Genomic DNA, 15,103 nt, shown 5'->3' on the forward strand with positions numbered 1-15,103 from the left:
TCTCCTCCTGCCCCCAATCCCTCCCAGCATCACAGTCTTTTCCAATGAGTCAACTCTTTGCATGAAGTGGCTAAAGTATTGGAGTTACAGCTTTAGCATCAGTCCTTCCAAAGAACACCCAGGACTGATCTCCTTTAGAATGGACTGGTTGGATCTCCTTGCAGTCCAAGGGACTCTCAAGAGTCTTCTCCAACACCACAGTTCAAAAGCATCAACTCTTCAGCACTCAGCTTTCTTCACAGTCCAACTCTCACATCCATATATGACCACTGGAAAAACCATAGCCTTGACTAGACAGACCTTTGTTGGCAAAGTAGTGTCTCTGCTTTTTAATATGCTATTTAGGTTGGTCATAACTTTCCTTTCAAGGAGTAAGTGTCTTTTAATTCCATGGCTGCAATCACCATCTACAGTGATAAAAATAAAGTCTGACACTGTTTCCACTGTTTCCGCATCTATTTCCCATGAAGTGATGGGACCAGATGCCATGATCTTCGTTTTCTGAATGTTGAGCTTTAAGCCAACTTTTTCACTCTCCTCTTTCACTTCCATCAAGAGGCTTTTTAGTTCCTTTTACTTCCTGCCATCAGGGTGGTGTCATCTGTATATCTGAGGTTATTGATATTTCTCCTGGCAATCTTGATTCCAGCTTGTGCTTTCTTCCAGCCCAGCGTTTCTCATGATGTACTCTGCATAGAAGTTAAATAAGCAGGGTAACAATATACAGCCTTGACGTACTCCTTTTCCTATTTGGAACCAGTCTGTTGTTCAATGTCCAGTTCCAACTGTTGCTTCCTGACCTGCATATAGGTTTCTCAAGAGGCAGGTCAGGTGGTCTGGTATTCCCATCTCTTTCAGAATTTTCCACAGTTTATTGTGATCCACACAGTCAAAGGCTTTGGCATAGTCAATAAGGCAGAAATAGATGTTCTTCTGGAACTCTCTTGCTTTTTCCATGATCCAGCAGATGTTGGCAATTTGATCTCTGGTTCCTCTGCCTTTTCTAAAACCAGTTTGAACATCTGGAAGTTCACGGTTCACATATCGCTGAAGCCTGGCTGGGAGAATTTTGAACATTACTTTACTAGCGTGTGAGATGAGTGCAGTTGTGTGGTAGTTTGAGCATTTTTTGGCATTGCCTTCCTTTGGGATTGGAATGAAAACTGACCTTTTCCAGTCCTGTGGCCACTGCTGAGTTTTCCAAATTTGCTGGCATATTGAGTGCCGCACTTTCACAGCATCATCTTTCAGGATTTGAGATAGCTCAACTGGAATTCCATCACCTCCACTAGCTTTGTTCATAGTGATGCTTTCTAAGGCCCACTTGACTTTACAGTCCAGGATGTCTGGCTCTAGGTCAGTGATCACATCATCGTGATTATCTGGGTCATGAAGATCTTTTTTGTACAGTTCTTCTGTGTATTCTTGCCACCTCTCTTAATGTCTTCTTCTGTTAGGTCCACACCATTTCTGTCCTTTATCAAGCCCATCTTTGCATGAAATGTTCCCTTAGTATCTCTAATTTTCTTGAAGAGATCTCTAGTCTTTCCCATTCTGTTGTTTTCCTCTATTTCTTTGCATTGATTGCTGAGGCAGGCTTTCTTATCTCTCCTTGCTATTCTTTGGAACTCTGCATTCAGATGCTTATATCTTTCCTTTTCTCCTTTGCTTTTTGCTTCTCTTCTTTTCACAGCTATTTGTAAGGCCTCCCCAGACAGCCATTTTGCTTTTTTGCATTTCTTTTCCATGGGGATGGTCTTGATCCCTGCCTCCTGTACAGTGTCACGAACCTCCGTCCATAGTTCATCAGGCACTCTATCTATCAGATCTAGGCCCTTAAATCTATTTCTCACTTGCACTGTATAATCATAAGGAATTTGATTTAGGTCATACCTGACCTAAAGTAGGTTTTCCCTACTTTCTTCAATTTAAGTCTGAATTTGTCAATAAGGAGTTCATGATCTGAGCCACAGTCACCTCCCAGTCTTGTTTTTGCTGACTGTATAGAGCTTCTCCATCTTTGGCTACACAGGATACAATCAATCTGATTTCAGTGTTGACCATCTGGTGATGTCCATGTGTAGAGTCTTCTCTTGTGTTGTTGGAAGAGGGTGTTTGTTATGACCAGTGCTTTCTCTTGGCAAAACTCTATTAGCCTTTGCCCTGCTTCATTCCATACTCCAAGGCCACATTTGCCTGTTATCCCAGGTATTTCTTGGCTTCCTACTTTTGCATTCCAGTCCTCTAGAATGAAAAGGACATCTTTTTTAGGTGTTAGTTCTAAAAGGTCTTGTAGGTCTTCATAGAACCATTCAACTTCAGCTTCTTCAGCATTACTGGTTGGGGCATAGACTTGGATTACTGTGATAGTGAATGGTTTGCCTTGGAAATGAACAGAGATCATTCTGTCATTTCTGAGATTGCATCCAAGTACTGCATTTCAGACTCTTTTGTTGACCATGATGGCTACTCCATTTCTTCTAAGGGACTCTTGCCCACAGTAGTAGATATAATGGTCATCTGAGTTAAATTCACCCATTCCAGTCCATTTTATTTCACTGATTCCTAGAATGTCGACGTTCACTCTTGCCATCTCCTGTTTGACCACTTCCAATTTGCCTTGATTCATGGACCCAACATTCCAGGTTCCTATGCTCTTTACAGTATGGGACCTTGTTTCTATCACCAGTAACATCCACAGCTGGGTATTGTTTTTGCTTTGGCTCCATCCCTTCATTCTTTCTGGAGTTACTTCTCCACTGATCTCTGGTAGCATATTGGGCACCTACCGACCTGGGGAGTTCCTCTTTCAGTATCCTATCATTTTGCCTTTTCATACTGTTCATGGGATTCTCAAGGCAAGAATACTGAAGTGGTTTGCCATTCCCTTCTCCAGTGGACCACAACTTTAAACTCTCAATAGTTGTCAAACTCTTTCTTCAGACCTAATCCTTGATGTGGATTTCCCTGGTGGCTCAGATGGTAAAGCATCTGCCTACAATCTGGGAGACCCAGGTTCAATCCATGTGTCGGGAAGATCCCCTGGAGAAGGAAATGGCAACCCACTCCAGTACTCTTCCCTGGAGAATCCCATGGATGGAGGAGCCTGGCAGGCCATGGTCCATGGGATCGCAAAGAGTCGGACACGACTGAGCAACTTCACTTTCACTTTCAATCCTTGACAACCACTGCTCTGTTCTCCATCTCAAAAAAACCTACCTTTCACATATGTCTTGTAAGTGGATTCATTAAGTCTGTCAGCTGTTGAGGTTGGCTGCTGTCACTAAACGTAGTGCTTTTGAGGTTCATTGAGATTGTTGTGTGTATCAGCAGTTATGTTCTATTGTTGAGTAGTATTCCATTGTGTGGATGTACCACAGTTTGTTTAACCCTTGGTCTATTGTAGGACATTTTGGTTGTTTCCAGGTTTTTGGCAATTTTGAATAAAGCAGATATGAACATTCAAGAATAAGTTTTTATATGAACATAAAGTTTCATTTCTCTAGGGTATATACCCAGGAGTTGGCTGACTGATTCATATGAAAAGGTTCCTCAGGTCTCTTCACAAATAGCCTCATCCTCATGCCCTAGGGGCAGCCACTGTTTTTATGTTTTTCACCACATGTTGGTTTTACTTGTTTTAGAACTTCAAATCATGGAATCATACATGTAAGTACTTTCAGTGAGGTTTCTTTTGAAAGGCACTGGAATCCCGTATGCCCTGTTCCCAGCTTCCCAAGATGTGGTCCGTTGATCAGTGGGCTAGCAGCTACTGAAGACAACATAGCCTTGCTGCAATGAAACCCAGGCCAGCCCAGCCTACAGTTATGTCCATAGTAATCTGCCTTGCCGCAACAGAGGGGTCCATGAAGTACACATAGGGGACACCTCTATACCACACAGCTCTGGTGACCAGTACTGCACTGCTGTGGTCCATGAGCTGTCTCCTATATGAGACCACTTCTCCAAAATCAGGAAATGCAACTGACATACTTAATACATAGAAACAAACACAGAGAGCTGCAAACTGAAGAAAAGATAAATATGTTCCATATGAAGAACAAGACAAAATGTCAGAAAAAGGACTAAACAAACTGGACATAAAAACTCTACCCAGTAAAGAGTTCAAGGTAATGATCATAAAGACACTCAATGAATTTGGGAGAAGAATTGATGAACATAGTGAGAATTTTAACAAAGAGTTAAAAACTATAAAGCAGAACCAAATAAAGATGAAAAATTCCGTAACTGAGATGTTAAAATACTGTCAAAGGAATCAACAGAAGAGTAGATGATACAGAGGAACAGATGTGTGAGCTGGAAGGCATAGTAGTGGAAATCATCTAGCTGAAGAGAAAAAGAGAATTTGATAAAATGAGGATAGTTTAAAAGAACCCTGGGACAGCATCAAGTGTACAAACATTCACATCATATGGGTCTCAAAGGACAAGAAACACGAAGCTTCAGTTATAAAATATACATTAGTTCTTGAGATTTACTGTAGAGCATATAGCCTATAATTAACAATACTGTATTGTATACTTTAAATTTTACTAAAAGGGGAGATATTTTGTTAAACATCATTACAAAAAAATAATAACAACAGTAATAAAGAAAGCAGGAGGGAACTATAAATCAAATCCCGTATGATTATAGGGAGGGATTAGATCTGGTAGACAGAGTGCCTGAAAAACTATGGATGGAGCTTCGTAACATTGTACAGGAGGCGGTGACCAAAGCCATCCCAAAGGAAAAGAAATATAGGAAGGCAAAGTGGTTGTCTGAGGAGACCTTATAAATAGGTGAGAGAAGAAGAGAAATGAAAGGCAAAAGGAAAAGAGAACGATACACCCAACTGAATGCAGAATTCCAGAGAAAAGCAAGGAGAGATAAGAAAACCTTCTTAAGTGATCAGTGCAAAGAAATAGAGGAAAACAACAGAATGGGAAAGACTAGAGACCTCTTCAAGAAAATTAGAGATACAAAGGGAACATTTCATGCAAAGATGGGCTCAATAAAGGACAGAAACTGTATGGACCTAACATAAGCAGAAAATATTAAGAAGAGGTGGCAAGAATCACAGAAGAACTACACAAAAAAGGTCTTAATGACCCAGATAATCACTCAGATAGAGCCAGGCATCCTGGAGTGTGAAGTCAAGTGGGCCTTAAGAAGCATTACTACAAACAAAGCTAGTGGAGGTGAGGGAATTCCAGCTGAACTATTTAAAATCCTAACGGATGATGCTGTTAAAGTGCTGTGCCAAAAAATCTGGAAAACTCAGCAGTGGTCACAGGACTGGAAAAGGTCAGTTTTCATTCCAATCCCCCAAAAGGGCAATGCCAAAGAATGTTCAAATTGCCATACAACTGCACTCATTTCACATGCTAGCAAGATTATGCTCAAAATCTTTCAAGGTAGGTTTCAGCAATACGTGAACCGAGAATCTCCAGATGTACAAGCTGGATTTAGAAAAGCTAGAGGAACCAGAGTTCAAATTGCCAACATCCACTGGATCACCGCCCCCCACCCCCAAAAAAAACCAACAAGGGAATTCCAAAAGAAATCTACTTCTACTTCATTGACTATATTAAAGACTTTGTGTCAATCACAAAAAAACTGGAAAATTCTTCAAGAGATGGGAATACCAGACCACCTGACCTGCCTCCTGAGAAACCTGTATGCAAGACAAGAAACAGCAGTTAGTACTGGACATGGAACAACGGACTGGTTCCAAATTGGGAAAGGAATATGTCAAGGCTGTATATTCTCACCCTGCTTATTTAACATATGCAGAGTGTGTGCGTGCATGCTAAGTCACTTCAGTTGTGTCCAAGTCTGTGTGACCCCATGGACTGTAGCCTGCCAGGCTCCTCTGTCCATGGGATTCTCCAGGCAAGAATACTGGAGTGAAATGCCATTATATCATGTGAAATGCCAGGCTGGATGAATCACAAGTTGGAATCAAGATTGCCAGGAGAAATATCAATAACTTCAGATATTCAGATGAAACCACTTTAGTGGCAGAAAGCAATGAGGAACTAAAGAGACTCTTGATGAAGGTGAAAGAGAAGAGTGAAAAAGCTGGCTTAAGACTCAACATTCAAAAAATGAAGATCATGGCAGCTGGTCCCATCACTTCATGGCAAATAGAAGGGGAAAAAGTGGAAACAGTGACATATTTTATTTTCTTGGGCTACAAAATCACTGTGGACAGTGGCTGCAGCCATGAAATTAAAAGACACTTGCTCCTTGGAAGGAAATCTATGTCAAACCTAGACAGTGTATTAAAAAGAAGAGACATCACTTTGCCAACAAAAGTCCTATGTATAGTCAAAGCTATGTTTTTTTTGGTAGTAATGTATGGATGTGAGAGTTGGACCCTAAAGAATGCTAAGCATGGAGGAATTGATGCTTTCTAACTGTGGTGCTGGAAAAGACTGTTGAGAGTCCTTTGGACAGCAAGGACATCAAACCAGTCTATCCTAAAGGAAATCAACCCTGAATATTCATTGGAAGGACTGATGCTGAAACTGAAGCTACAAGACTTTGGCCACATGATGTGAAGAGCCAACTCATTGTAAAAGACCCTGATGTTGGGAAAGACTGAGGTCAGGAGGAGAAGGAGACAGAGGATGAGATGGTTGAATGGCATGATCAACTCAATGAACATGAGTATAAGCAAATTCTGGGAGATACTGAAGGACAGGGAAGCCTGATGTGCTGCAGTCCATGGGATCACAAAGAGTCAGACTCAACTGAGTGACTGAACAGCAACATATTTTCTGGGGTCTTACTGTAAACTGAAAACCCATGGTCTAAATCAGACATTTGAAAACTAATATATTAACAATAATACTTTCCCATCCATATTACTCAGTATTTTCTGTACTTAAAATATACAATCATCTGTCTTTACACCTGGAAACTATGTAAATAGCACATCCTGTTTCATTTTATTTTGTTGCAAATTTAATTTTGTAAATGGCATAAAGACTAGGTTCTTTGGCTATCCAGATTTCGTCTCTTTCTTGGTTTCTTTCCTTAGCTGCATGCTCTAAAGCTGCAGTCAGTTTAGGGCAAAACATTCTATTCGAGGATGGATCAGTTCAGTTCAGTAGCTCAGTAGTGTCCGACTCTTTGTGACCCCATGGAATGTAGCACGCCAGGCTTCCCTGTCCATTACCAACTCCCAGAGCCTGCTCAGACTCATGTCCATTGAGTTGGTGATGCCATCCAATCATCTCATCCTCTATCGTCCCCTTCTCCTCCTGCCTTTAATCTTTCCCAGCACCAGGGGCTTTTCCAATGAGTCAGTTGTTTGCATCAGGTGGCCAAAATATTGGCGTTTCAGTTTCAGCATCAGACCTTCCAATGAATATTCAGGACTGATCTCTTTTAGGATGGACTGGTTGGATCTCCTTGCAGTCCAAGGGACTCTCAAGAGTCTTCTCCAACATCCAAGGGACTCTCAAGAGTCTTCTCCAACATCACAGTTCAAAAGCATCAATTCTTCAGCTCTCAGCTTTCTTTATAGTCCAACTCTCACATCCATTCATGACTACTGGAAAAACCATAGCTTTGAACTTTGTCAGCAGAGTAATGTCTCTGCTTTTTAATATGCTGTCTAGGTTTGTCATAGCTTTCCTTCCAAGGAGCAAGCGTTTTTTAATTTCATGGCTACAGTCACCATCTGCAGTGATTTTTGGAGCTCAAAAAAATAAAGTCTGTAACTGTGTTCATTGTTTCCCCATCTATTTGCCATGATGTGATGGGACTGGATGCCACAATCCTAGTTTTCTGAATGTTGAGCTTTAAGCCAACTTTTTCACTCTCCTCTTTCACTTTCATCAAGAGGCTCTTTAGTTCCTCCTTACTTTCTGCCATAAGGATGGTGTCATCTGCATATCTGAGGCTGTTGACATTTTTCCTGGCAATCTTGATTCCAGCTTGTGCTTCATCCAGCCCGGCATTTCGCATGATGTATTCTGCATATAAGTTAAATAAGCAGGGTGACAACATACAGCCTTGATGTACTCCTTTCCTGATTTGGAACCAGTCTGTTGTTCCATGTCCAGTTCTAACTGTCATTTCTTGACCTACATACAGATTTCTCATGAGGCAGGTAAGGTGGTCTGATATTCCCATCTCTTTAAGAATTTTCCACAGATTTTTGTGATCCACCCAGTCAAAAGCTTTGGCATAGTCAATAAAGCAAAAGTAGACGCTTTTCTGGAACTCTCTTGCTTTTCCTATGATCCAACATATGTTGGCAATTTGATCCTTGCTTCCTCTGCCATTTCTAAATCCAGCTTGAACATTTGGAAATTCATGGTTCATGTACTATTGAAGCCTGGCTTGGAGAATTTTGAGCATTACTTTGCCAGTTTGTGAGATGAGTGCAGTTGTGAGGTAGTTTGAACATTCTTTGGCATTGCCTTTTTTGGGATTGGAATGAAAACTGACCTTTTCAAGTTCTGTGGCCACTGCTGAGTTTTCCAAATTTTCTGGCATATTGAGTGCAGCACTTTAACAGCATAATCTTTTAGGATTTGAAATAGCTCAACTGGAATTCCAGTTCCATGATGGATAGGTGTGAGTAAAGTGATGGAAAGAGGAGCCAGAGGAACAATCATCATTGTGGTTTCTTCTTCTTGGTCCTGTAACTTTTTCTTGCTCAAATTGGAATTCATAAACCCGAAAACTTATTTCATGTCTTGGACAAAAGATCATTTTGAAAGTAAAGATGCATAAGAGAAATATGAGGCCTCTGGAGACATCTCACAGGAAATACAGGGCTATTTTCTCAGGGATGCCTGTGAGGAAAACAATAAATCAGTGATCCATACTCTACAATGGGGTCGAAATGAGAAATACTAAAACAAATAAAGAATAAATGCCAAATGACAAATCAGTTCTTTAGTCTTTTGGTGATTTTTGTATTCCTGAATGCTATGGATTGAATTGTGTCCCCACCCCACCAACAAAACCTCAATGTGATGGTATTTGGAGACCAGACCTTTGGAAAGTAAGTTGCCAAATGTCAGGATGGTAGGGCCTTCATGATGGGGTTAGCGCCCTTATAACAGAAGGCAACTAAAGGATCTCTCTATCTCCCCCTCCCTCCCTCTCTTGTCTCTGTCTCTCACTGTCTCTCTCTCTTTCTCCCATTTAAGGACATACAGCAAGAAGGCAGATGTCTACAATATAGGAAGAGAGTTTGCTCCAGAAACCTCCTATACTGGCACCTTGATCAAAGCTTCTAGTCTCCAGATCTGTGAGCAAATAAATTTCTCTTGTCTAAGACAACCAGTTTATGGTATTTTGTTACAGAAGCCTGAGCACACCAAGACATAGAATAAGAATTGTGCTGGGCTTTTTGTATTCATTTAATCCTTATAAATATGAAGCCCAAGCATGGTTTAGTGGGTTTTTTCTAACGTCTCAAGCAAAAGATAGTAGTTGTATATGCATTTTCTATTGTAAAAGTTGAAATACAGAGAATAAAATGTTACAGTTCCTATCCCTACCTTCAAACAGGGTGCTTATTTCACAGCAGTTCCACATTAAATGCAACATAGTGCGCCAGAGAGACACTTCCAGTGGAAAAAAATTCCCTGGGAACTCTGTACTGGTTGAGATGATAAGCTAGTTCCTACCATGTAACAATCTTTATCTCCTTGTATTTAATGCTATGACTTTTACTCTCTTAAAATAACAATGTTGCTTTAGCTATAGCTATTACTCCCCTTATTATCAATTCAGAAAGAATTTATCTTTTTATGACCTTTACGTATCACTAGCTGTCTTTTTGAATGTTTAAAAAATTATTTACTATGATAGGAGAAACTGCTAATGAGTGTTTACTTGGAAAAAAGCAGATAACATTATATATACAATATTATCTTTTTATCTTCTGTTTTTTTAAAGGACTTTATTTTTTAGGGTAATTTTATGTTCACAATATCATGATCTTTTCATGAAATGACCAGATAGCCTTTCTTTCCCACTGAGAGATGGATTGAATTTTTTGTCTGTTTTTATTATAAAGGTGAGGTATATTATGAGGAAACTTAGAAAATACAAAAAATGGAAAAACCCACCAACAATACCATCACTTAAGAATGTTGTCAACTTTTTTATGTAGATCATTCAAGTATTTTTCTAAATTTCTTTTAATGGCATTATATTCTATAGGATCTAAACTTGTTAAAACACTAAGTAGATACTACTATCAAATTCCCTTTCAAAGGTATATCAATACACACAACTAGCCTATCAAAGTGCTCATAATTTAATAATTTCATGTTGGTTAAAACAACATGGAGTATTGCACCTTCCTTGTTACCAATTTAACAAGAAAACGTTATTCATCAATGTTTAATTTTGTATGGTTTCGATTTCCAGTAATGGTAAACATTTTGACACATTTATTAGACATTTGTGTTTCTTATTCTGTCAATTTTATATTACTATCTTTTGCCTAATTGGAAGAAGTAAATGATTTTGTTTTGGATTTCAAAGAACTCTCATACATTGTACTATTAGTTCTTTGTTAGGATTATTGCAAAGAGTTTTTGTAGTTTGACTCTTAACATTAATTGTAGCAATTTTTAATGTCCATAGGCTTAATTTTTTTATATACTCAAATCTAGAGCTCTTTTCCTTATGGCTTCTGTTTTTGAATCATCATCATAATAATTAGAGACTTATTTCCCACCACAATATAATTTACTTTCATTTTGTATAGTCAAATGGATAAGTTCTTTTTGTTTTTGAAAGTTTCTATTGCTATTATTCCTAAACAGGAAAATTTTTAGATTAGCAACACCCATATTTTCCTTTATATTTTATTATTTTTAATAGGCTAAAGTCTTTTAAAGTTTTTAGAAAACATTTGTAGTTTATAGAGTAATTGTCAGAAAGCAGATACTTCCCACATACCTCCCCCTCTCCTCCCTCCATCTCATTCACACTCAATTTCTCCTATTACTAACATTATGCATTTGTGTAATACATTGATTACAATTGATGAATCATGTTAATATATTATTATTAACTGAAGTCCACAGTTTTTATTAGGATTCACTCTTTATGATGTGCAGTTCTATGGATTTTGATGCATACATAATGTTATATGTCTACCATTATATATATAAAATAGCTTCACTTCTCTAAAACTACCCTGTGCCCCACCTATTCATCCTTATCTCTACTATCAAAAAAGAACAGACTCTATCTGACAAAAACTCCCTCATCTTCCTTAATCTGAACTAATCTATACCTACACCCATTTTATCATTCTTCTCTCAACTTGCTTTCTTTAGAGAACCTGTCCCTCCTATTTCAATTGGTCTATTTTTAATTTCACTAATTCTTCTGCCAGCTCAAATATATTTTGAACTCTCTAGTAAACTTTTCATTTTAGTTATATTTTTCAGGTTCAGAATTTATATCCAGCTTATTTTTTTATAATTTCTCTTTATTGGAATTCTCTATTTGGTTAGACAGATGAATGGATAAAGAAGATGTGGTCCATAAATGCAGTGGAATATTACTCAGCCATAGAAAGGAATGAAAGTAGGTCATTTGTAGTGATGTGGATGAACCTAACGTCTGTCATACAGAGTGAAGTAAGTCAGAAAGAGAAAACAAATATCGTATATTAACGCATATACATGGAGTCTAGAGAAATGACACTGATAAACCTATTTGCAGGGCAGGAATAGAGACGCAGATGTAGACAACAGACTTGTGGACACAAGGAGGGGAGAAGGAGAGGGTGGGATGAGTCGAGTAGCATTGACATATATACACGACCATGAGTAGAATAGCTAGTGGGAAGCTGCTATATGACACCGGGAGCCCAGCCCGGTGCTCTGTGATGACCTACAGGGATGGGATAGGGGTGGGCTGGGAGGGAGGACCAAGAGGGGGGATTCATGCAAGCATATAGCTGACTCACCTTGTTGTACAGCAAAAACTAACCCAGCATTGTAAAGCAATTATTCTCCGATTTAAAAAAAAAAATTTAAAGAATAAAATGGAAAAATGCCAATACAGAAATGTAGAAATCAATAGGATGGTTAAACAGATAACAGGAAAATGCAAACCACAAAATGTTGGTACAACTGTATTAACATCAAACATAATAGTCATTAAGGTAATGAAACTTACTGAAGATTTAAAAAGTCACAACAATGAAGCAGGGCAAAGGCTAGCAGAGACTTGCCAAATGAACTCACTGGTCATAGAAAACACCCTTTTCCAACAATACAAGAGATGACTCTACACATGGACATCACCATGGCCAATATTGAAATAAGATTGATTATATTCTTTGCACCCTAAGATGGAGAAGCTCTAAACAGCCAGCAAAAACAAGACCAGAAGCTGACTAGCTCAGATCATGAGCTCCTTATTACCAAACTCAGACTTAAACTGAAAAAAGTAGGGAAAACCACTCAGGTATGACCTAAATCAAATCCCTTACAATTATACAGTGGAAGTGATAAATAGAGTCAATGGATTAGATCTGATAGAATGCATGAAGAACTATGGACAGAGGTTTGTAACATTGTACAGAAGGCCATGATCAAAACCATCTCCAGGAAAAAGAAATGCAAAAAGTCAAAATGGTTGTCTGAGGAGGCCTTACAAATAGCTAAGAAAAGAAAAAAGCAAAAGGCAAAGGAGAAAAAGAAAGATATAACCATTTGAATGCAGAGTTCCAAAGAATAGCAAGGAGAGATAAGAAAGCCTTCCTCAGTGACCAAAGCAAAGAAAGAGAGGAAAACAATAGAATGGGAAAGACTAGGGATCGCTTCAAGAAGATTAAAGATACCAAGGGAATATTTCATGAAAAGATGGGCTCAATAAAGGACAGAAATGGTATGGAACTAACAAAAGCAGAAGAGATTAAGAAAAGGTGGCAAGAACACACAGAAGAACTATACAAAAAAGATCTTAATGACCCAGATAACCATGATGGTGTGATCACTCACCTAGAGCCAGACATCCTGGACTGTGAAGTCAAGTGAGCCCTAGAAAGCATCACTATGAACAAAGCTAGTGGAGGTGATGGAACTCCAGTTGAGCTATTTCAAATTCTAAAAGATGATGCTATTAAAGTACTGTATTCAATATGCCAGCAAATTAGGAAAACTCAACAGTGGCCACAGGACTCAGAAAGGTCAGTTTTCATTCCAATCCCAAAGAAAGGCAATGCCAAAAATGTTCAGACTACAACTTAATTGCACTCATCTCACACACTAGCAAAGTAATGCTCAAAATTCTCCAAGTTAGGCTTCAACAGTACATGAATCGAGAACTTTAGATGTTCAAGCTGGATTTAGAAATGGCAGAGGAACCAAGGATCAAATTGCCAACATATGCTGGATCATAGGAAAAGCAAGAGAGATCCAGAAAAGCATCTACTACTTTTTTATTGACTATGCTAAAGCCTTTGACCATGTGGATTACAACAAACTGTGGAAAATTCTTAAAGAGGTGGAATATCAGACCACCTTACCTGCCTCCTGAGAAAGCTGTATGCAGGTCAAGAAGCAACAGTTAGAACCAGACATGGAACAACAGACTGGTTCCAAACTGGGAAAGGAGTACATCAAGGCTGTATATTGTCACCCTGCTTATTTAACTTTTTTGCAAAGTACATCATGCAAAATGCCGGGCTGGATGAAGTACAAGCTGGAATCAAGATTGCTGGGAGAAATATCAATAACCTCAGATATGCAGATGACACCACCATTATGGCAGAAAGTGAAGAGGAACTAAAGAGCCTCTTGATGAAAGTGAAAAAGGAGAGTGAAAAAGCTGGCTTAAAACTTAACATTCAGAAAACAAAGATCATGGCATCCAGTCCCATCACTTCATGGCAAATAGATGGGACAAGAATGGAAACAGTGACAGTCTTTATTTTCTTGGGCTCCAAAATCACTGCAGATGGTGACTGCAGCCATGAAATTAAAAAATGCTTGCTCCTTGGAAGAAAAGCTATGACCAACCTAGATAGCATATTAAAACGCAGAGACATTACTTCACTGACAAAGGTCCATCTAGTCATAGCTATGATTTTTCTAGTAGTCATGTATGTATGTGAGAGTTGGACTATAAAGAAAGCTGAGTGCAGAAGAATTGATGCTTTAGAACTGTGGTGTTGGAGAAGACTCTTGAGAGTCCCTTGGACTGCAAGGAGATCCATCCTAAAGGAGATCAGTCCTGGGTGTTCATTGGAAGGACTGATGTTGAAGCTGAAACTCCAATACTTTGGCCACCTGATGGGAAGAGCTGACTCTTTCGAAAAGACCCTGATGCTTGGAAAAATTGAAGGTAGGAGGAGAAAGGGACAACAGAGGATGAGATGGTTGGATGGCATCACCGACTCAATGGCCATAGGTTTGGGTAAACTCTGGGAGTTGGTGATGGACAGGGAGGCCTGGCGTGCTGTGCTTCATGGGGTCGCAAAGAGTCAGACACGACTGAGCGACTGACCTGAACTGAACTAATCAAAACAATGTGACACTCATCTTAGGGATGACAGATAAATCCTCCAAATAGAACAGAACATATAGAAACAGACCCAAACTTATATGGTCATGGGATTTTTGACAAAAGTGACCAACCAATCCAGTGGGGAAAGGAAGTACTTTTGTTTTGTATTGCTTTTTTTTTTTTTTTCTAATTTTATTTTATTTTTAAACTTTACATAACTGTATTAGTTTTGCCAAATATCAAAATGAATCCGCCACAGGTATACATGTGTTCCCCATCCTGAACCCTCCTCCCTCCTTCCTCCCCAATCCATCCCTCTGGGTCATCCCAGTGCACCAGCCCCAAGCATCCTGTATCGTGCTTCAAACCTGGACTGGCAACTCGTTTCATACATGATATTTTACATGTTTCAATGCCATTCTCCCAAATCTTCCCACCCTCTCCCTCTCTCACAGAGTCCATAAGACTGTTCTATACATCAGTGTCTCTTTTGCTGTCTCGTACACAGGGTTATTGTTACCATCTTTCTAAATTCTATATATATGTGTTAGTATACTGTATTGGTGTTTTTCTTTCTGGCTTACTTCACTCT

Source organism: Bubalus kerabau, chromosome X, assembly GCF_029407905.1.
Source record: "Bubalus kerabau isolate K-KA32 ecotype Philippines breed swamp buffalo chromosome X, PCC_UOA_SB_1v2, whole genome shotgun sequence".
NCBI lineage: Eukaryota > Metazoa > Chordata > Mammalia > Artiodactyla > Bovidae > Bubalus > Bubalus kerabau.